This window comes from Manacus candei, unplaced genomic scaffold, assembly GCF_025592945.1.
Source record: "Manacus candei isolate 608988 ecotype Guabito, Panama unplaced genomic scaffold, ASM2559294v1 h1tg000046l, whole genome shotgun sequence".
In the NCBI taxonomy this organism is placed as follows: Eukaryota; Metazoa; Chordata; class Aves; order Passeriformes; family Pipridae; genus Manacus; species Manacus candei.
In genome coordinates, this window is record NW_026138094.1 from 3631404 (window position 1) to 3654312 (window position 22909).

A 22909-nucleotide genomic window follows, 5' to 3' on the forward strand; every position below is an offset into this window, starting at 1 on the left:
CCCTTTTCTCCTGTGGTGCAGTGTGTATCTGCTCCTCAGCAGCAGCACTGCAGACATGTCATTGTAACCTGTGTTTATTTTGCTGTGGGAGATGAATCCTCTTAGAGCTGCAGTCAAGGAGCCAGTCTGTGCTGCAGCCCACTCTCAAGGGGACACACCACATGACCAGTGTACCCTTTCACATGAGCTAACGATTTGCTTCTCATTCCTCACTTTCTGACATAATTTTATCCAGTGGGACAATGAGGCTGATTCTGTTTCTTTTTGTTTGTTTGTTTGTTTTAACAAATCTTTTTTTTTTCCTGGCTTTCTGCAGCAGAGTGACAGCTGCTGCTGTCACTGACATCAGCTGTTACTCCTCTGATTTAACTTTTAGTCTTTCTCATGCTGACACTCACTGTGTGAGGACAGCTATCAGAGGAGTGTTACAGTTCTCATTGCCCACTTTTGCATGGTTGTCTTGTCCTCTCAGAGGACAACAAATAGTCAGATTGCAGCTTCCCAGTTGGTGATTAGTGATAACCTCCTGGTGTATCTTGGAATCTTGGGGCATTGACATGTTTTAGACTTTCCTGCTCAGAGAAGTTTCCAGCTGGTTAAGGGATCTGGTGGGATAACACAATTTATCCAGTATATTGCCTTTAAGATGTCTGCCTTGTTCTTCCCATCACTGTAGCAAACACAAGGGAGAGAAATAATGGATTGCTAGAGACCCAAGATTGCTGGGAGCATTCAGCATTTAGTGGAAAGGTAGCAAAATCAGAAGTTTTCTCTTAAGAGAATATGAAATGGCATATCAGGAAAAAAATCTAGATGGCTAAAGTATTAATGGAATGTTGCTCCTCTTAATGTTGAAATTGTCAAAAGGCTGCACATTAATAAGGACAATATTTCCTTTAGTCTTGTCTGCAAAGTCAGAGTCTGCTGATATTCCTGGGAGGTTATAAACAGATTCATTAGGTTTTTGGAGCCCTGCCACCTCAGTTATTAACTCCATTTTGCTCTCTGACTTTTCAGGGTGTCTTTTTGTTTGTGGTTACATCTGATGAACTGGCAGATGTTTGCTGTGCTCTCCCCAGGTTGTGAGATTCTAATGAAATGATTTGGGTATCTATCTAGAACATTCCTGTTCAGTACCTTAGAAAGAATTGCTACATAAAGCAAATTGACCATTATACATTTGTTTATTATTATGCATGCACACATGTGTACAAATTCCAGGTAACTATTTGCCATGCTTCTGGTACAGGGCATAACCATCTCAATAAAACATGCTTTTTGCAGTCTTGAAGCTGACTTTTATTGCAATGACATTTCCTCTTGCTCAGTGATAGATTTAAAAGGGATTTTCGTGCCACTGAATCATACTGTATACAAAGGAAGGAAAATGACAACATTGTTAATCTTTTTCCTTACTTCCTCAGGAAAAAAAAAACCAACCTGTGTTTTTTTTCTGTCTGGATTTTACACATTCAAAAAGAAACTAACTTCTGTCACTCATCAATCTGTTTACTGGCAAAATTTACTGTGATGTATTACTGCAAAACAGCTCAATTAAATATAAGTACTGAAGTTTACTAAGTTTTACCATGCCATGAATAGAATTTCAGCTATTTTGGTAAATCCCTTAAAAAGATGCTGAATTAGCTTATCATGAATACTTATTTTTTTAAATGAAGCTAATTAATATCTCTCCTGTAGTACATGAAAAAGTAGGCCAAGAACAAGTTTTTCATGCTGTATTTGAACTGCTTCAAGTGTTACCACCTCTGAGTTTGTGGCTGAGTGTTTAAGTGCTATGGCCAAAGTGGTTATGGTTTTAAGTGTTTAGCTTGTATGTGTCCAAGTTATAGGGAAGGAAAGGCTTTGCACAAGTTGGTATGATGGGATTTAATCTCCTCTCTGACTTATCAAATGCTAATGGAGTTTGTAACTCCTGCTAAAGGTAATACCAAGCAAACCAAGTGGAATTTCTGTAAAAAGCATTACCAGACTCTCTGGAGAACACATGCTTCAAAGCAGTTATGTGTTTTCTATGCTTTCATTCAATTCCATCACCTGAGTAGTGAATCATTTAATAGAATCATGGAATGGTTTGGGTTGGAAGAGACCATAAAGATCACCTGGTTCCAACCCCTCTGCCATTGTCAGGGGTACCCTCCACTAGACCGGGTTGCTCAGAGCCCCATCCAGTCTGGCCTTGATTATTTCCAGGGATGGAGCATCCACAGCTTCTCTGGGCAACCTGTGCCAGGGCCTCACCACCCTCATGGTAAAGAGTTTCTTACTAATATCTAAACCTACCCTCTTCCATTTTAAAATCATTATCCCTCATCCTATCAATACATTCTCTGACAAAGAGTCCTTCTCCAGCTCTCTTGTAGCTCCTTTAGGTACTGAAAGGTGCTTTTGGGTCTCCCCAGAGTCTTCTCTTCTCCAGGCTGAACAACCCCAACTTCAACTCTCAGACTGTCTTCATAGGAGACTTGTATAACTGCACATTATCGTCTATTATAACTTCAACTTTTTTAGATAAATTAACAGAACTATTATTACTTTTTAAAGAGAGTATTTCTATTTAGCTCATGTCTTCCTTTCAACTTACAGTGCTTACAGCGTAATTACAAAGATTAGCAGGCGGAATTTTACAATACTCCAAGGTATTTCCTGGGATTGTAATATACGAGGAGAACCCGCAGAGGGCACTGTATTGTCTCAGATGAGTCTGAGCCTCCAGATTCGAGGAGGATGTAGGATTTTTTAGGTTCTGCATTTTCATAAAATTGCAATCAGAAATTTTTTTTTTTCTTATATGCAGTGATAAGCAGAGTCACAGATTGGACATAAAGATTACAATATCTATTTCTTATGTCTTTGAGGTGAAAAGGCATAAAACAGAAATATCATGCCATGTTTTCAATGTAATTCTTGCCCTGACCTTCGTTCCTTCACCTGTGCTTGTCTGAACATTCCAGCTGTGCAAACACTTGGGAAATGAATGTTGTAACTGCCATGTGTCTGAACAGGCAATCTGACAAACACTAGTACAAAGCGTGCAAAATTCACTTCCATCCATCTAAAACAGGGCTCAGATTTCAGGTCTGAGCTCCACTCCCTATCAGGAGGATAATACAATACAGCTCTTCTGCAGAAAGTGATCTGTGAATGGAAATTTCTGTTGATTGTGGTCTTCCAGAGATAATTTGCTCAACTCAGCTTATACAAAGCATTCTTCATGGTTATAGAAAAGTGATGAAAGTGTTGTGTTCCACTGTGTGCTTGCAAAGTGGATTCAAATTAAGTTTTACTGATTTCAAAATGCAGACTACAAGTTAGTGCATAGTTTTTCAAGTCTTCTTGGCATTTTTGTTTAGATTAAGGGTTTCCCTGAGCTAGCTGGTGCCACAGCTTTGCAACAGAATGCCTTGGTTTTTTTTCTGCAGAAAATTATAATAGAATTTGCTTTCTAGTTCCATTTTCACTAACATGTGAATTTGTGTCTGAAAACAGTCAATTTTTTTAGGTATTATTGCACACTCAAACTGATTTTTGTCCCCCCTCCCACATGCAACATTTATAAAGGGATTTGTTGCTTTAAAATGATGTCTTTTTGTTTGTTTGTTTGTTTTGTTTTGTTTTGAGAGCTGAGCTGCAAAACAGACCTCAACATCAGCCCTTGTTACAAAGTGATGGTTTATAGAAAACAGTGAACAATGGTAAAGACTCCCACAGTTTGTGAAGTGCTCAGCTAAAAAATACAGATGTGCCTTGATTTTTATCTTGGGTCTTCTAGTTTTTCATATTTTGAACAATGTCTTCTAGTTCTGTAATTGTGTGGTGATGCGAGGTAGATATTCCAGAGGCTCTATATCTGGTGACCTACTCCTTCTACTGCAGTGTTGCAGTTTTTTTTTCCTGTAAAATTGGGCAGAGGTACTACCCAGGGGGAAAAAAAAAAGCAGAGTGAGAAAAGCTAAGAAGTATTGATTTAGATCTTGCTTTAGAAGGGGTTACGAATGATCTTCACCCTTCAGGCTCGTGGCCAAACTTTCATCCTTCCCTTCTTAGCCCCAAGCTGACAACCCCTCCTGGTGTGCAGGAGAAAAGCTGATGCTTGCCATGTGATCAGACCTTCCTGCAACTCAGCATTTAAAAGATGCTACTGCCCTTATGCATTCCTGTCAAGGGGACTCAAGGCAGGCCAGCAGACTCCTGTTCTTTGATAAAGGAGAATTATTCAGCTGTCAAGGAAATTTATTTGGCAGAGGATAGCTCATGTTCAAGTCTTCCAAGGTTCAGTGGGCTGGCACGTCCTGGTGAAGGAGAGTTTGCTTTCTTACTGGACCTGCAAGCTGGCACCTGAAAATTGTATTAGAAAATATGTTAATCATTGTATGGCAGAGAGATGGTAGCCACTTGTATCAGGATGATTTCACTGAACAAGGAGGAGACTCAATACCAAGCCTGTAGTTCAGTTCTCTGATTCCATGTCCACAGGGACCTCTATTGGGACTTTGGTGGTTTCCTCAGTACCACATAGATAGACCTCTCAGAAAAGGGTGTAACTGTCACAAAAATCAGACTTTAAAACCTGAAATATGAATTTTTGCCTGTGGTGCAAAATGATGTTAACTATCTGTTTGTCTTGATTTGCAGAATTAAGTTAGAACAGGGTGAGCTGTAAAGTCATGAAAAAGGCTACAAGCCCTGACAGGACCAAATGTCCTTTTGCCACTGTAGATGTAGTGGGTATGGCAGCAAAGAAAGTGCAAAAAATCCTGTCTTTATTTGTTCCTGCCTGTGGAGCCTGCCTCCTTCATGCCTGCATTGTCTCCAAGTTCCTGCTGGCCATCCTGAAAGGGAAAATTATTATCAGCTCTGCAGAATGATGACTGAGAACTGCACAGCTTTGTACTTCCCCTGCGAAAAAGCACATTTAATTTGCATTCCATAGAAGGCAAAGCAATACTAAAGCACTTGGAGAAGATAGACTTGTTCAGATCACTCAGAAGATGACCCAGGGCTTTCAATAGCCCTTTCTTTAGAGCCCCTACTGACTATTCCCTGAAAGTAATTACTCTCTGAGAGCTGAATGGCAGTAAAGTGTATTTGGTTTTGGCTTGCACAAGGTCTGGAGAACACATCACTCTCCTGCCAGGGTGAGTGAGGAGTGGAAAAAATATCTATCAGAGGATGTGGTTTGCTATCCTGGCTGACAAATACAGCACAGATATTAAAGATTAAACTAACTAGACACTCTGTACTGGCCATGGACCTCTCAAGCAAAGGTTCAAGTGGGCTCCTATATTTGAGCATTCTTTTCCTTGAACTGGGAATTCTGGATGCACAGGGTGGTTAGAGTGGAGATATACAGGCAGTGTTAAGAGCATCAGACTCACCTGAAAAGAAAGTGCTTGAATTTCTTCTAAAACTGCTCTTGCAGACTTTCTAATTAAACTTATCTATGTCAAATAAACAGGGATATAGGTAGGCTATGGCCATGGCCCAGATCTAGCAGCACTTGAGAACTCCTGTCTCTGTCTGCCCACCCCTTCCCTGAGGTGGTACTCCAGGTACCAGGCAGCCAACTCCTGTGTGGTATGGACAGCCTCTGTGTTTTTATTTGACTGTAGAAACATGAAAGGACAGAGCCATTTACCATAGGTCTTTCTAAAAATAATCACATAGAAAAATAATTTAACTTGCTAATGAACCACTGTCTCTGGAGTGCTTCACAGTGGCTTGTTAATAAAGTCTACAATGCTATAGAGTGGATTACAGCAAGGATGAGCTTTCTGTCCAAATGAAGCTGTCCAGAAAGATTGTATGAGCAGGATTTAATCTCTTTGATCAGAAGCAGGGCATGTCACTGTCAGGAACACCTCTCAGCCATAGTAAAACATGCCACAGAATCTGTAATGGTCACAAATACTCTGGATTGCTGATCTTTTTGGACATACTGGAATATGTAAAGTCAGAACACTCTGAGCTGTTCCTGTGCTGTTTCTGTTTGGCATCTGAGATGGGAATTATGAAGCAAGATTATTTCCCCTTCCTCTTTCTTATTTATTTTATGTTAAGCCCTTAAAAACCACATCTGAAACTTCGTGCCGTGTTGCAGCCTGCAGACAATGATAAACCTCTGTAAATAGGTTTCTCTAATGAAGTGTCTGACATATTCATAACTGTAGTGCTGCAAATAGTGTTCTATTAAGTAGGAATGGGGCTACTGTGCATCCACAGTTATGTGTATGTTAAAGACAACTATTGTCTGTTTGGGTGTACTGATTTATGTAGCTGACTACATGGCAATTTAGAGCAGATTAGAGGAAGGTGAACATGTTTGTCTCTTCTGTGCTGATTCATGTGGGAGACTGTCTCAGCAAACAGTCATTATTATTCCACTGAAAAGGCTTTTAATATAGTAAATTCCACTTAGTGACAATCTACTGCGACTCTTTGAAATAGAAGACTGTATAGAAACCTGCTGGGACTATTGATAGCGCGTCTCCAAATTAGAAGTGTATACTTCTGTCAGCTACTTTTCTGCTGACATATAAAGAAATGGAAAGCAACCCAAATTCTTTAAGACTGGTTTCTGAGTTCTGTTTGCATCTTCTTCAGGTTACCCTTCAAGCAGCTGAACGTGTAACCAGGAATCACATTTTCTTCTAGGAAGAGGAAAAATACTGAGCTTGTTACAATGTTGCTTTAAATATTATTGTATCTCCCTGTGGTTTGGCTCATTTATTCTTGTCTGAGGCTGTAATTATGAATTAGAAATCTTTATTTTTAAATGCATAATTCTGACTCCCTCTTAGTCTTTGCTTGTTCTGCCACTCCAAATGCTTCGATAATCATATCTGGACGTTATAGAAAGAAATCGTATTTTCATACGGTTCAGTTAAGGCCAATTAAAAATAATATTCACAATTTATTTTACTAAACAGTTTCAAGTTGGTGTGATGACAATTTCATGTTCAGTCCTTCCATGTATTCTGTGATTTGGAGTGTGCTTTATAAAGCACTGTGTGTAGGCTGATGCTGGCATGGATGGGGCTGGTACGACCATTGAGACAAAACTGGGAGGAACTGTAACTTCATTTTCAATGAGAAAAATAGACAAGTACTACTTCATTTTCCATAAGTTTTAGCCACCGTTTTAATACAAGCATTTTATTAGGGACTTTTTTTCTAGTCATGTGTCTTGAAAGCAAGACAATGGAATAAATTTAGTTATGACTGCAATAACTGACATTTCAATTACTCCTTTTCATTTTATTTGAGGAAAGTGCCTCAATTTGAAGATTGCAAATAATCTCAAATACTAAAATATTTTAAGCCATTTACATTATGGCTACATTATTTCTAGAAACTAAACTGAAACAATGTCCAGTTAATGATGCATTAAATACCTTGGACTATACATATTAACAAAGCCCTCAAGGAGTGGTACTTATACATTACCAAGGTGTCGTAGTTGGGGAATAAAGGAAGAAAATATTTAAGCTTTAAATAGCTTAGTCATTTGTATGTATCAACAAAGAATATCAGAAAATGATTATTTAAACAGTGTGGTTGTAATGGCCTTTTTTCTCTCAATTTTATTCCATACTCCTACTTAAAACTTTTGGTTACCTCCTTAAAAAATTTCTTCATGCCACTGTTACTGCAATGGATTGAAGTACTGAGTCATGGCAGAAGAGAGCCCAGTCTGGTCCTGGAATTCATTTGGCCTCTGAAAAATGAGGATTTGGCCAGTGGTGCAGTAATTATAACATGTCCTCGAGCTTTTGAATAGCTGCAGACAGACATGTTTTACACTGCCTGGAGGGCAGGCAGGCAGTGAATCAGTGTTTTCTGCTGGAGCATTGGAACTAAGCATTGACTAATATTTCATTTTTCTTAGGTGCTTTTTCTCCAGCTTGGCATTATATGCATGAAAGTGAGATCAGTCTGGTTGGATAAACCTTCTCAGTGATGAAGTATTTTGCACTTAGTTTATGTTAGTAATGGTGTAGTATCATAAGAATAGCAGTTATTAAAATTGTACTTGCTGTGCTTCTCTGTAAATGGCTAGGGCAGCCCAGCAGTCTCACTAGAGGAGGGAGACAGAGGCACTCAAACTAGTTTATAAAGTTTTTCCTTTTATCTTTCTGTAGTTTCAGTGTGTGTGATGTGCTTGTTCATATTTTGTTAAATGCTGTAGTCTGAAATCTTGAGCTCTTTCTATATCTCTTCATCCTTCTCCTGTTTGCAAGAGAGAGGAAGCTTTATGCTGCAAAGGCAAGGAAGTTTTATATTTTCCTCAAAAAATACAGATTTTTTTGATGGATGTCCTTTATTCTGTAGCTGTTCTGAGCTTCCATGAAAATAAAATTTCTACTCTGGAAAATGTATTGTATCACAAATGCTCTTGCATTTTTGCAAGTTTCCACTCCAGGGAGTTTCTAATGCTCAGTCCCAATACAAATTGCACCTATTAGTTTGCAATTTTGCCAAATTACTACAGTTGCAAATAATCCGACTTTTAGCAATCTTTTGGGATAACTGAAAAGATAACAGATAAAACCAGTTAGGAATTTAAAATTATTTTCTGGTGAAGCAGAAGATAAAAGTAAATGTAATCAAAGGAGATGATACATGGTTCAGTTTTGGATTAATTGAATTACAGGAAAGAGAGAGCTTTCCCCACCCCAAACACTGCAAATTTGAATTCTGAAACAATGCTCTGGAGTATTTTTCAGGCTTATGACTGTTTCCACTAGAGGAAAAATGTAGCTAGTGACAGTTATAAATAATGCAGGCTGTATTAATGCTGGGACTGTGGTGTGATTTGTGCTGTAAGGAAGGTGAAACTCGGCTTTGGCAGGGGGGTAATTTTGAATGAAAGGTTCCAGAAAGCCATAATTTTAAAACTACTATATATCTGACATTAGTATTGTCTAAACATAAAGATTCAGCACTGACAATTGTAAGCTGATACATAACCCCGTTCAGGGAAATGTCAGTGTTTGTGCCAGATCCCTGGTCAATATTTTGTGTACTTTCTGAATGCTCCGAGCAGCTGCTGTGACTGCAATTCACACAGCCCTGGTCTTCTACTCCAAACAGCAATAAGAGGAGAAATTTGGGTGCTCACAGCAAGTAACAATTAGCAGGGTGGCTCCGGGCCAGGCTAACTTAAAAAAATCCAATACTTTTCTGTGACCTACTGCAGCATCAAGTTCTCCTTCAGTAATTTTCCTTGCTTTCTCACTTTCATCAATACCACCTTACAGCAGCAAAGCCAATTCCTTTACATGTACCTTGTTGATCTGACCGTCATCTTCTAACTCTTTTTCTGGCTGCAAACTGTTCTCACCAGGTTGCAACTGCCACGCTAAAAGATATATTTTGGGAGAGTGAGGGTCAAGAAGAAAGCTTTGCAATGTTTAACTCAACAAATTTTGGCACCAGCAAACTCTGCTCAGTTCCCATTAGTCCTTGGGAAGTTCTACCCTAGGCAGCTCTTTCTTCTCTGTTTCTTTCTGTGTTTCTGCTTGTGCCTCTGCCCCTACCCCACATATCCCTGTGCTTCTCCCTGGTCCTGCCTGCCCTTTTCTCCAGAGTGCTCCAGCAGGCTCTGCTCCTTCCCAGGGAACCCTGGGAATCTCACCAAGACCTCATGAATACAACAAATAACTTGCCTCACTTTTTTGTTTTGTTTTGTTTTGCTTTAGTTTTACCTATATATATACATATCTGCTGAGCTAAGCTCTACCTTGTACAAACTTGAGTCGTTGTCTGTGCAGCACTCTAGCTTTTTATCTTCCACTGAAGCTTCTTTTCTGTATTTCTGAAATTATGTAACAGCAAACAACTGTGACTGAGCAAAATTTAAAGAGTTTGGAACATTTATGGAGATTTGCTCTGTTTCTGCTATTGATTGAATTGAATAGTTGAAAAAAAAATTTCGTATGTAACCATTTCTTTTTACTATAAAATCTTGGTTGTTTCTGACCTAAGAGAAGATGAAAAATAAAGCTCTGCCATCTGGATAACATGATGAAGAGCTTAAATTCAGATTCAGTTATAAAGTACAGAGGAATGTGGCAAATTTCATTTTCCTTATTTTTTATAATTTAATAGTTATCAAAAGGCAGAATTTAAATTATATTTAATTACTACAGGTGAGAGAAACCTAAAAATAAAATGGGGAAAACCTTCTTTTATGCTGGAGCAATAGTGCTTTCAAATAAATGGGTGTTTAAACAAGTGATGCCTGTTAGATCTCAGAACTTTGAGTTGCTGCTTCTGATATTATTTGTGAATTTGTAGCTTGTGTGTCTGAGTTGGTAGTGAAACTCAGCTTATAGAAGCATTGGGAAAATAGTAAGCTTTGCAAACTGATTTCACAGCAGATGAAAAACTAAGTGAAAATTTATGCCATAAAACTTTGACTGGCTGGATTCAGAGAATGTTTAACATGTATTTGCAAGTAAGTTATTTTCATGCAACTCCTGTCAGGTAACTGATGGCTCTTTCATGAAGGCTAAGCTGACAGCAGAGGTGCTCTACATAAATCACTAAAATTAAGGTCTGTATTGCATTATAATAGCACTGTACTTGATTAAATCATGAGGGCTCTGCTCTCGCTCATGGGGAGCCATGAGAAATCTTGGTGCTGAGCAGGGTGAGGGCTGTCAGCACCTCACTCACAGAAAACAGCCTGGCTACTCTCGAAGGGTTGCAGTTCTTACAATGGAAGAAGTCCTTTCAACATAAATCAATATCTCAAAGCCATGGAAAGGCTGTAGCGAGGCAAATAAACAGTTGCACTACTGCCATTGCTGCAATCACTGAAGTGCTATAAACATCAGCAGCTTCAGAAATGAATGAGATAGTAAATGGCTCAGTTAATGTAGTTATCTAATTAGGCTGGGTGTAAAAGCATGCTTTAATCTCCCTAATTACCTACCTACTGGAGAATGAACAGTTAATAAATAGGAGAGAGGTTTGTTTTTTGCAGGAGGAATACCAATATAAGACCTTCCTTTCCTGCAAAAATCCTCCTTGGGAAAGCAACAACTCACAACTGTGTCGGTGGGGAACAAACTTAGTATTCAAAGGGCAAGTTATGCAGACTGGGATAATTTTATTTGCATAGAAGTGTGGATGTTCATGCTGGTAACTATCTTTGAGTAGGTTTTGTTTGATTTCCCCTTAAGTTTCTGACATTTTGGGGACTTTATACTTGTTATATATGGCAATTTGATTTAATGTAAGTTATTATCTCAGGAAAAAAGAAAAGCATTATTGTTAGTCCTGCTTTAACAGGAAGCTGAACCAGACCTGTAGAGCTTCCTTCCCAAAACAGTTTTCTAGTGCAAAAAATCATAGATTCCCAAAGGTTCTTCCCCCTGGAATTTAACAGGAATTAAATATTAAGGATTACATTTTGTAAGGAGGTATTAAAATCTTCTGCAGTTTTGATTTTTTGCAAGATGTATAAGAAGCCAAAATATCAGCTCTCAGGGTATCTCACCAGTACAGAAAGGCATATTCTGAGCCTGGAGAACTGGTGAAAGCAAATACCTGTGAGTAACAGTGAAAACCAGTGAAATAGAGACTCACTGTCAGGCCAGCACCTTATCTAAGAGTAAATTCATATAGAAATCTTTTCTGTTACACACTTAAAATACTCTTCTTTTAAACATCCAGACACACTTGAAAATAATTTAGGAGTTCTCTGTGCTGCCACAGCCTTCTTGAATACTCTCTCCTGGTTGCACTGGATCATTATTCCCTGCTCTTATTGGAAGAACAATGCACTTCCTAATTCCCTATAGCTACTCAAAATCATACTTAAAGTAGACTGAAGTTAACATACACATTGTAAGTGCAGTAAACCGTGTGTTAAGTCTTGTGACAATAAAATACGTTTGTTTATGGGGGAAAACTCCAATTTTTTTCTCTGAATTAAATCCTCTCCTCTCCCTTCCTCTTCTCTCATTTGTATTTCTCTCTCTCATCTTACTTGAAAAAGGTCTCTTTTTCATGAAAGACAAATATTTAGAAATCGTTATACAAAACATTAACACTTCTAATTTTGTCTGGTTGCTTTTGACATTGGTAATGAAGCCTTGACAGTATCTTTTTAGGCCATAAATATATCTTCTAATATGTCTAGTGAGGAAATGAATTATATTTTTGAGAGGACACTTTCTCTGGATGCTTATATTGGAACACTGGGCTTTAACATGATGGGAGACAGAAATATTCATGAAGGCACCTGGATACTCAACGTGTTCTTTATTGGCTCTTCTGAATGTATGTTTCTATTAAAATAACAGCAACAACAATAAATAGATGTCTGCCCTCCTTGCAGGGATGATGCCCTGGGAATCTCTGCTCAGGGTGGCACATCCTGGCTGCCAGTTTTATTGCAGGAAACCAGGAAATGCTATGAAGAGCTGGGACAGATGGGATGGCAAGGAGGCAGGCAAGTGGGCTGGGAGCCAGAAAGTTTCAGTCATTAGGGTTGACTAAACTGACTTGCCCTTGCAAAAGTTTGCTGGATCGGCATTTTTTGATGGAAAATTTTTGTCTATGTCTTTTGAGGAACAGAACTGCTTTTGAACAAAGAGCACCTTCCCTTGGCAGACTGGATTTTTCACCTGGCTGGCTGTCCCCCTTGGATTAGGGCTGCAGGACAAGGGTAGGTTGTTTCAGTGGGGCAGCAATGGGTGATCTCTGACATGAACTCAGCAAAGGGCACCTGGTGCTTCCACTGAGACCCTGGGAGTCCACTCCAGGAGACTGAGGTAGTCACAGCATTTCTTGACTGCAAAATCTAGAATTACTGTCACTCAGTTCGTAGATAGACTAGACTAGAGACAGACTAGTCGAGCTCATATTTTCTGATTTCACTCTGACTATGCCTAAATCAAGTGAGTAGATTTTAAGGAATAAAACATTTTTCTTACAGCAAAGTAACAGTACCCTCTGAGATTTCTGCAGTATGTTGGTCCCTGAAAGGTCCCTGAAAACACCCATCTTGTCTTTTGTTTTGCAAGTACTCAAGAGGGATGGTGTCTACTGTTACTCTCTGTGGCACTGAACCACTAATTAAGCCCCCTCTTGCCCTGTGGGGACTTGTATCTTGTTTCTCAGAAAAGTGGCTTCTATATTTTTATATATTTGTATATTATTTTTAGCAGATCTAGTTATAGCAGCTGTCTTGCTTCCTTTGCCTTGCTTTTTAAGCATGGAATTTTGATTACATCCTTGTCTTCTCTGAAGTATGAAAAGCCATTTACAGTATTGTTGACATGTCAGTTATAATGCCTTCCCTTCTGCTCTTCAGAGAGACTGCCAAAGGGGATTTGATGTGAGGGAGATCAAGATTTTCTGATGATCAATTTTAATATAGGCAGATGAACAGAATTTTTAAATCAGCTTTACTGTTTGACCTCAGGGGAAAAAAGAACAATCTATATCACGATGATTGAATATAATCAATCTTCATATACTTTTCTTGTTGATTTTGTCTCTCCCTCCTTAATTTAATAAGATCTTTTTATACTTATATGAGGAAACTTACTGACAATATATTGCTTTCTGCAAATTTTCTAGTGCAAATTATTTTTTGTGTCGTGGTTTACTTCGCCTCAAACCATTATGCAAGTTTTTCTAATTGAAATTTGGGTTATTAATTAGACGAAAGTATTTTTCTATTTTTTTTCCCAGCTTGCTTGGCAGTGCTTGCTAACTAATAACAGCAAACTAACAGGTAAGGGATAAAATTTGAAAACTTTGCTCGGGCAAAGCAGGAAAAGGGATGGGATGTTAGGAGAGTCCCCTCTGCTCTTTTCTCAACCATTTCTGCCCCAAGCAGCACAACAGGCTGTCCAAGCCACTGCCGTGCCAGGGGCGGCTGCTCAGCCATATGGGCCCAGCCAGGAGACACAGGATGTGTCAGAAACCTTGGCTTTGCTGCCCAGGCACAGATCACCTGGGCCACACACACACAGCAGGATCCTGGGCCAGGTTCCGTTCTGGGCAATGTGCAAATGGCTGAGTTTGGGCATGAGGCGCACCTCTGATGTTTATAGCCTTTTAAAGCCTTTCCCCTTAATAAAGACTTTCTGCTCCAGCCCATCTGAGGTTTGATTTATAACTTAGTCATGTCTTAATCACTGCATTATTTACTTTCACATATGGTGTGACCGCTACAGAGCCTGAACTAAAACAAAAGGAAATCTTTTAGATTAAGAAATAAAATGGAAAATCTTGGAGAATAATTGGTGTTAGGACAAGTGCTGTTACAGTAGAATGAGGCATTTTCTGTCTTCCAAATGATAGGAAAAGTCAAATGAACAACGATTATCCGTAGACAATTTTTTACTTGTTTTTCTTCAGAAAGATTGATTTTCTTCTGATGGATCAAAGAAAAAATCCAATATCTTGACAGTAACAGCTAATAGAAAACAAGGAAGTAACAGGAAATAAAGTTGCCAAACTTTATATCCCTTCAGGATCAAGGATCATTGAGTCATGCAAAGAGAAAGTGAAGCAGCAGAATGTAGAAGTTCTCTAGAAGAAAAATGGAACACAGAGATTTACTTTCCTCTCACTGACAAGGTCAACAGACACTCTCCTCTGCTGCTTCAGTGTAATTTCTGCATGCAAACTTTGGTCAGGTTCAGTGAAAAAAACGGCATTAACTGCAGTGCAATGAAAATACCTTTACTTATGGAAACATGCATTTGTCACGAGTAAATGTACTGTGAAGTGGCACAGTAGAATGATACCTGTAATTGGGGCTGGGTGCTGCATTGTTTTCCATGCAGCTCAGAGACAGCCCTAGACCTGAGAGAGAGGACACCCCCATAGGGGCTGTTTATGGGCCTGAGGAGCTGTAAGTCAGAAGAGAGCACTGAAAATTGCTGTACTAGAAAGTGAAAAGCAGTAGAATGGAGCACTGTGCAAGGACATGGTAGGAAGGGAAAAAGAGGTTTGTTCTCAGGTAATTTAATTTTAATTTGTCCTTTCCAGTGGGTCTATGTTTTCTTGCTTTAAAAAGTTACCTTATTCTAGTTTTCCATATTTTTCATTTTAATGAAGGCTGGTTTTGCACATTGGAAACCTTTAGTACCCTTTAGCTTTTGAAGTGGTGAAGCAGTTCCACCCTAAGGTACTGGCCAGGTCAGGTCTTGTAATATACAAGTCAGAGGAGAAGAATATATAGCCTAATATGTCTAGTAATTTAGAAATTCACTCTTGAAAAAGGAAGGACATAGAAGAAAAGCAGCCTCCGGTAAAAAGTCCAGACAGCCAAAATATCTAATTTTGTTCTTCTGACATGTGCTGGTAGAAAGATCTAGGACAGTCTATTGTTTCAGTTCAGAAAAATAGGCAGTAGCACAATGCAAGAGATCTCAGATGGAAAAAAACCCCATAGAAACAGAGCTTTGGCATATGTAATTTTCTATTTTGAAAGTTAAGTATGTCTAACCACTGTAACTGGGGTAGTCAGTGAACACAGACTGTCAGATTACAGAAATCCTCCTGTAATCCTCCTATCCTGGGTAAAACAGCAGGCCCAGCATCCTGTTTACATATTTCCCCTCCTACAAAGTAGATTCCTCACTTCCTTCTTGGGCTTCATAAATATGCAGGGGTATGAATCAAAACACAGAAACACTGTCAGTGCAGAAAATACATGATTTTTCCAAGCTATGGCTATGATCCTCAGGGAGCTGTCAATGTCATGGGGTTTGTGTTTGTGCTGAGATTACTTGGTTCTTTTGTTTCCATGGTCTCATTCTCTTTCATAAAAAATTCAAATGTCTTTCAAAATAGTTTTTAAATCAGAACTGACAAGCAAAGTAACTGTTGCGGGTGATGCTGATGTCACATTCACCACATACTTCAATTTTACCTCTGTCCACCCACATTCTAAACTTGCAGCCTTCCCTCCTGGATAATACACATTAACTTCCATGTTCTTCTGATTAATACCAAAGATATATTTATCTCCTTCATATCAGAATTGTTTTGACTAATTATGTTACCCATGCACATATATTTAACCTCTTAGTATGGCATGAAAAGGCATATCAATTACTTTTTATAAAAAACTATTTTGCACGAGTGTAGAGCCTTTAGCTTTGCTTTGCATTCAAATAAATCTTTAAAAAGTGGGAAGAATGTTGATGACATTGACCACTTTAGCTCCAGGGTCTGACACTCTAAATCTGGTAAAAATCTAAACTCTCTAATGTTTCTTTATCTCTACTGATCAAAAAAAAAAAATAGTAGCGAGGGCTGAAATTCTAAATGCTCACTGAAATGCAGCAGCACAGTGATTTGCTTGCTTTAGCTATGATCTTTCGTGCTTCCCTGGCTGTTTAACTAAAATAATTTTTGTCTCTCTTATAGCATTTTGCAGGCTAGTGATTGGGAACCTTTTGGAGAAACTGTGTAACCCAGCAGGGGGTTATTCAGATCCTATCTTTACTATTAAATTTTTGAGTCCTGTGGTTACAATTGATGACAGGTTTGGGGAAGGCTGGTGGCTGCTTTGTAGTTTTTTCCTTCCAGCAAGACCCGCAGTGTCAAGCACCACACGCCTCTATCCTAATCACAGGGGCGTGCTGCTGCAGAGCTGTTCTTATCATGTTTTCCTCCCAAGCTTCAATTCTAATAAGGAAAGTGCTAAGTGCCAGATTTCTCTATTGTAAACTAATGATTTCTGATTTGACAAGCAGCGATGAAAGTCAAATATATTTTAGGCAGCAAGGGAGTTTGATACCCCGTTTGTTTGACATTACCGAGGCATTTTGCTGGTGGTGTTTCTGCATGTTAACTAGCCTAAAGTGAAAAGGTTTGGAGAAAATCTAGAGAAACATTTGTTTTTTAAGAACTGGGTCTCAGGCTAGTTGTGACAGTGCCTGGCCTATGTGGGAAATGGGAATTATTATGCTCAAGCCTAGAGGCGTGCTCTGAGCTGTTTGGGTGAAAAGTGTTGTGGTTAATACAAACAGCAGCATTCTCCTGTTGGGGCAGTGCAGAAGGAATGCTCTTGCACAAAAGGTATTGAGACTTGATCAGGTCCTGTCTCTGACTGCAAAGTGATCACTTGACATTGTTTTGTTGTATCAATCCTTTCCTATTATCAGTCAGGTCGATTGAATTTGCTTGGTCAACCCAGGCAGTTTTAAACTAACAAAATGAAATCCAGAGTGGTGAAATCCACATTCTTCATTCTGGAAACTGTAGCTTTTACTTGTCACAGGTATACTGTAAAGACACAGGGATACGCAGTGAAGTTTTTCATAGAATACAGCTTGGTAATACAAGCACTACAAATACATTATCCATATTATTGTGCAGGGTTTTTTAAAAATGGAAGTAGTTGTTGTTACATCAGCCTCTGGTGTTTTGTGGCAACAAATATGAAGAAAATTGTAATGAACCAAGTCCTTATAAAAATTGAAAATGCTAGCAGAACTTAATTACTGGCAGAGGGCAGCAGAAAGAAAACTCACAGTCAGATGAATAGCCCCCCTAAAGGTTTTAATTTTTAATTATAGATTAAAGAAAGCCTTTGCCGAGTTGCATAAGATCAATATGAAATACAGATCATTCATCCGCACTACAGTGCACTAGTGGCACAGTTATAAATATCCGAAAGGAAAATAAAAGTAATATAAACAGCCCTATTTTCTGAGGACCATCCCTTCAGCTTCCAACACTGCTGTGTGCTGTGCTGTACTGCAGGCTGTTCACGAGCAGTGGCCACATTCCAGAGGCCTGGAAGCACGTGACAGAGGAAATATGTAATTAATGATTGCGTACATTCCTCATGATGGAATTCTCCCCAAAGGTCCCCTGTGGTGGATGTTTGGCTGGCAGGTGAGGAGCTGCAGTGTTACATAAGGACGTGCCCAGAGTGCAGTGCCTGGCACAGCCCAGGGAGCACAGGTCACTTCAGTGGGACAGAGGGGTACCTCGAGTCTCAACTGGGGCATTTGATCTCTCTGCCTAATTTTTGCTCAGATTTAGTTGCTGAATTACTGACCTTTTTCTGCTCTGAGACTGTTATTCTGAATTTATTAAATTAATAATTGGTGTATTGAATGATGATGTTTAGCATAGCTAACAATCATGCTATTATGTAGGAAAGAATGAAATCAGATTCAATTTTAATTTAACAAACCTTTTATTCTTTTGTGTTCTGAGTAATGCTGAGACTGGTACTTTAGTTTCATTTCATACTCAGATAAGAGTATTAGGTTGTTGTATATTTTAGATACCCTTTCTTTTGACAAGTGAGGTAGGGTTATCTCCACTGATGATTTTCTGTTGCAAACCAGCTCTAATCAAGGCTGGCTGCATGGCTGATGTGAACTGGGCTTACACTGTCTTTGTGAAGATTTGCTCTTAACTCCTGGTGCTGCAAGCTAGCTCACTTTGCTATTCACAGGTTCACAGAGGTGCTGATGTGAGAGCTTTTGTTTTAGGAAAGCCAAGAGGGTGTAAAGCTGCATTGATGGGAATGAGGAACAAGTAGTGCTGGAGCTGTTTGCTGCAAATGCCAAAGATAATTAAGGGGCCTTCACTGAGCCTGATTGTGGAGGTATCTAATTCACTACATAATTGATTAGTAGCAATTATGTTTATAAATCAAATTAACAAGACTCTACCAATGTTCTTCCAGTTACCCATCACTCTGTCAGCACTGCTGGTCAATGCTGTAGAAATATTGTCTTTTTTTCTGGTTTGCATGTCAGAGACAGAAACAAACACATGTCTGAGGCAGACTGTACCTTTTAATAGTGTTTCAGACAGAAACTTGTCACCTGTGTAAGACTGCAGAAGAAACCAGCTTTTGGCAACACAGTCCTTGAGTGAGACTGTCTTAAAATATGAAAAATTCTTATGTGCTGCTGTGGGGGCATGGGGTGGATGGTACTGTCTTCAGCTTGTGGAGCTGGCAGGGGAAGCAGGATCTGAGCAGCACATCCAGAGCAGCTGAGGTTACTGGCAGGTAATGAATCCTCTCAGGTGCTCTTTTCTGGGAACCTCCCCTCTCTCAAATCTCTTATCAAAGAAGGTAGCTACTAGAAATCCCAGGAAGGATAACAGCTGTATGCCTTTCCATAGAGCAGCCTCTAGAGAAACATTGGGTAACGTTCCTTGTATTTTACTTTGTAGCAACTTCAGTTGTCAAAAATATGAAAATTTCTTTGCACTCATTACAAACAAAGGGAGCTGCAAAGAGGGAGGACTTGCTCTGCAAAACTTGAGTCAGCTATTTTGACAGATTTCTTAGTGTTGCTGTTCAGCTGAGAAAGAATGTCCAGAATTTCTCGTCTTTCAACAACGTGAATAAAAACTTTTCACAATAATTCTGTCCTAGCAGCCACACGTTGTTTGTGAGCTCTTTCCCTCTTGCCTGCAGAGGGAGGCGTCAGGGCTGTTGCAGTTCTGCCTGCAGTGTTTTTCACTTGATGTTGCTGCCTAAAAGCACCAAAGGTTGTGGGACATATTTATACCAGGGAGAAAGTTGCAAGAAATCTCAATGTTATTTCAGCACTGGATGTCATAGAAAAATGTTGTTTGAGGTTATTGGTGCAGAGGAAGAAGTGAAGAGGTGAAAAACTAGATGTAAACAGTGGATGCAGCTGGCAAGAAGATCCTGGTCATCAGCCAAAAACATCAGACTGCACATCAGACTGCAATAGATACAGAGTGACATTTCAAGGTGACTAAGTTAGTATGGCTCTAGCATTAGACAGCCTCAAAGTGTGTATTCAAGAAGGAGCATAAAAAATTAAAGATTTTTCTTTATAATTCTTTGTAGCTGTATACATCTGAGGAAGCAGTAAGTCAAGGACAACACTTTAAAAATAAAGTGTGGCTGTGCAGAGACTCCTGAGTAGTGCACTGAAAACACTGTCTCTGGGGATGTGTGTGTGTTTCCCAGGCTTCTGGGAGGGCTGCACAGACCCCTGCCATGTGTGTGCTGTGCTCCCTGAGTTCACTTCTTTTGGTCAAATGGCTTTGTCAGAGCTCTCTGCTGTTGAGCCACCTGTGACACAGAGCTCTTTGTTGTTAAGGAGTGTTATTACTTCTAACTCCAATGCTCCCTACGAATGGCCTTTCTCCTTGCTACGACTTGTGTTTTGTATGCATACCATTGGAGAATATATATTATCCCAAATATTTTAGAAACTAATGTACTGTATCAATATTTTAAAGAGCTCTGAAGACTTTGAATGTCATAGTGAGAGGAGGCATAGTTTGAAAATTAAGGCACGGGAGGCAGGATTTGGAAGAGGCTTGGGCTGTCTGCCCAGTTTGGTCACAGATGTGCTGCATGACCTTGGCCAGCCGTGCAGGACTGCCTCAAGCTCAGACTCTTTCTTGGGCTGGGAGTAGTTCTGATGACTGCAGAGAAGACTCAACATGCTGTGAGATACTGTGCAAAGCAGTAGAGTGTGATCTTTAATAATTTTACCATATTCTTGCCCATAAAGCATTTATTTCCTTCACAGAAGTGCTATAGATTAACTGAACATCTCATCTTCATGAATGAAAGAGCTCTTGCTCTAACAGAGTGGGTTATTGCTGTGTGCAGAAGGTGACTTCCAGAGCTCAGCAGAAGTGTTTCAGTAGAGTGTTTTGCATCAAATCGAAGCAACTCCAATTTCACCATCTGCAAATTAAAATCTGACAGTGAAATCCAGCATCATGAGGGGTTTATCCAGGCCCTGGTTGTGGTAGGGCCAAAGGGCAAAGTAAAATTTCATGGTATTTCCCGGTGTTTTCTTTCTGCTTGCAGAATTCTTTGTGGTAGGTATTATTTTAATTACATTTAGTATTAAAACTCAAACAAAACCACAAGTCCAATAAATATACTTATGTCCAAAATTGCATGTATTTTTGTTGGAGGGTGGGAGAGTTCAGAGTTTTGATTCCATAGCTCTCTGTACCAGTAGCAAGGCCTGTCACTGTACAGGGATTTTTAAAGCAACTCTATGAATTAGGCTGGAAGGATGAACAGAGGAAATACAAATCTCAAAACAGCAATAGGAAGACTTGAAGAAACAAACAAAGAAAGAAATTGCTTTGTAACAACTGTATTTGCAATTCACAGCCTGCTACCAGGACTTCTCTCTATGCCTTTCTGCTCTAGGAACTTAACTTCACAGATTTCAAAGTCTTCGGTTTTCTTACAGCTTCTTTCATCAGCAGTTTAGAGTCCCACTTCCCTGGACTGAACTACAAGGAGTGAATTTAACCCATTGTTTTAATGGAAATCATTTGAGTGTGACTGAGAGCACCTACTGTTTTTGCTGGTATTCCATGGGCCACTTGAGTGAGAAACCAGAGCATCAAGAGACATGGCCTTTCCAATAGTGAGAGAGGTATAAAGCAATAAAGTTTATTTTTGACCTAGGAGTCAAGGTACACAAGTCTGACTACCACAAAAAGCATAGGTACTAGCAAAAAAAATGTAGTTATGGATTTTATACAAAGAACAGGAAGATATTTCAAAGTCATAGGGGAATTTAAGCTGTCGGAGAGTAATTGCAAAAACTAAAGATGGGCCAGCAAGCAAGGACTGGTGTCCCTGACTTTTACAAGTGGCTCTATGAATTCTTAATGATGAGAAAATGTCGGGCTCTACTCCTTAGGCAGAATGTCCTTTTTTGTATGCATTCCTGGAGATCTTGCTGGGCTATTTGCTCTTCCAACAAAAGGAACCTTTCTATGAATTAGTAGTATAAACCCATCTAACACCTCCAGTTTTGTGGAAGGTTCCCATTCAGATTATTTCACTACTATAGGACTTGAAATCAGAGATTATAAAAAACTATATACAGTAAGTTATGTGAAGTTAAAAGTCTTGCAAAACTGAAGTACTTTATGAGTTGTCTTCATTATAAAGTATTCTTAAAACAATTTAGCAGAAATTTAAGTCCTTTGTGTTCTCTAGAGTGAATGTGGGTCTGTAAACCATCATCCCGCTGTATTTGTGGATCAACTGAGACTGGAAGCTAAAACCAAATTTCCTGTTGTATCCTCTACCAATAGAGTTGATGTGCAGTCTTACTGAAAAAAGGTCATCATCCCTTAGTCTGTATGGTCCTACCGGGAAAAACTTGCTCTCTGAAGAATGCTAGATGCAATTTTAAAAGAACTCCAAACGGTAGGTTTTTACTTAGATCAGAGATTTGGAGACATAAAATGAAACTTCAGAACAGCTCAAACATTTGTTGTAACTTTTGTTGAGATTAAACTGTCAGCTGCAGAGCTTCAAAAGAAAATATTACAGATCTTATTTCTGTAACCTTTTTTTTTTATCCCCCAAGCAGCATGGCAAATAGGACAACTGCATCATGTTTTCACTCTGCAGAGCACTTGTAAATTTAAATAATTGTAATAGAGGTTAGTATGTGGTTGATGTCACTTGAACTGCTCAGTACATATTGACAAAGAATCGGGACAATTTTATAGGCAAATGCTGATCTATCATCCCTCACAGACTACTGTCATGACATTAATGAAAAAAATGTGATGTTATATTTGCTGAATTCTGACCTACAACATGAATCTTGCCTGATATACTGGTAATTTTTTTCACCTATACTTTTTGTATTGATTGCATTTGGTTTCTTGTATTGCAAGTTTAAACCTACTGATAACAGGCTTTCTGCTCTTAATTACATATTGCAGACTTTTTATAAATAATGCAGAGCCCCTGCCACGGTTCCACAGACCACACGATTAAACCCTCAGATCCACACAAACTTCTGTTGGATGGATGCCATCCTTGGTTGGGCTGAAATGTTTTACAGCTGTTTATTTGAGTGTGTCCTGCATTAATGGAGTCATAAAAGAAGGAGGGAATAGG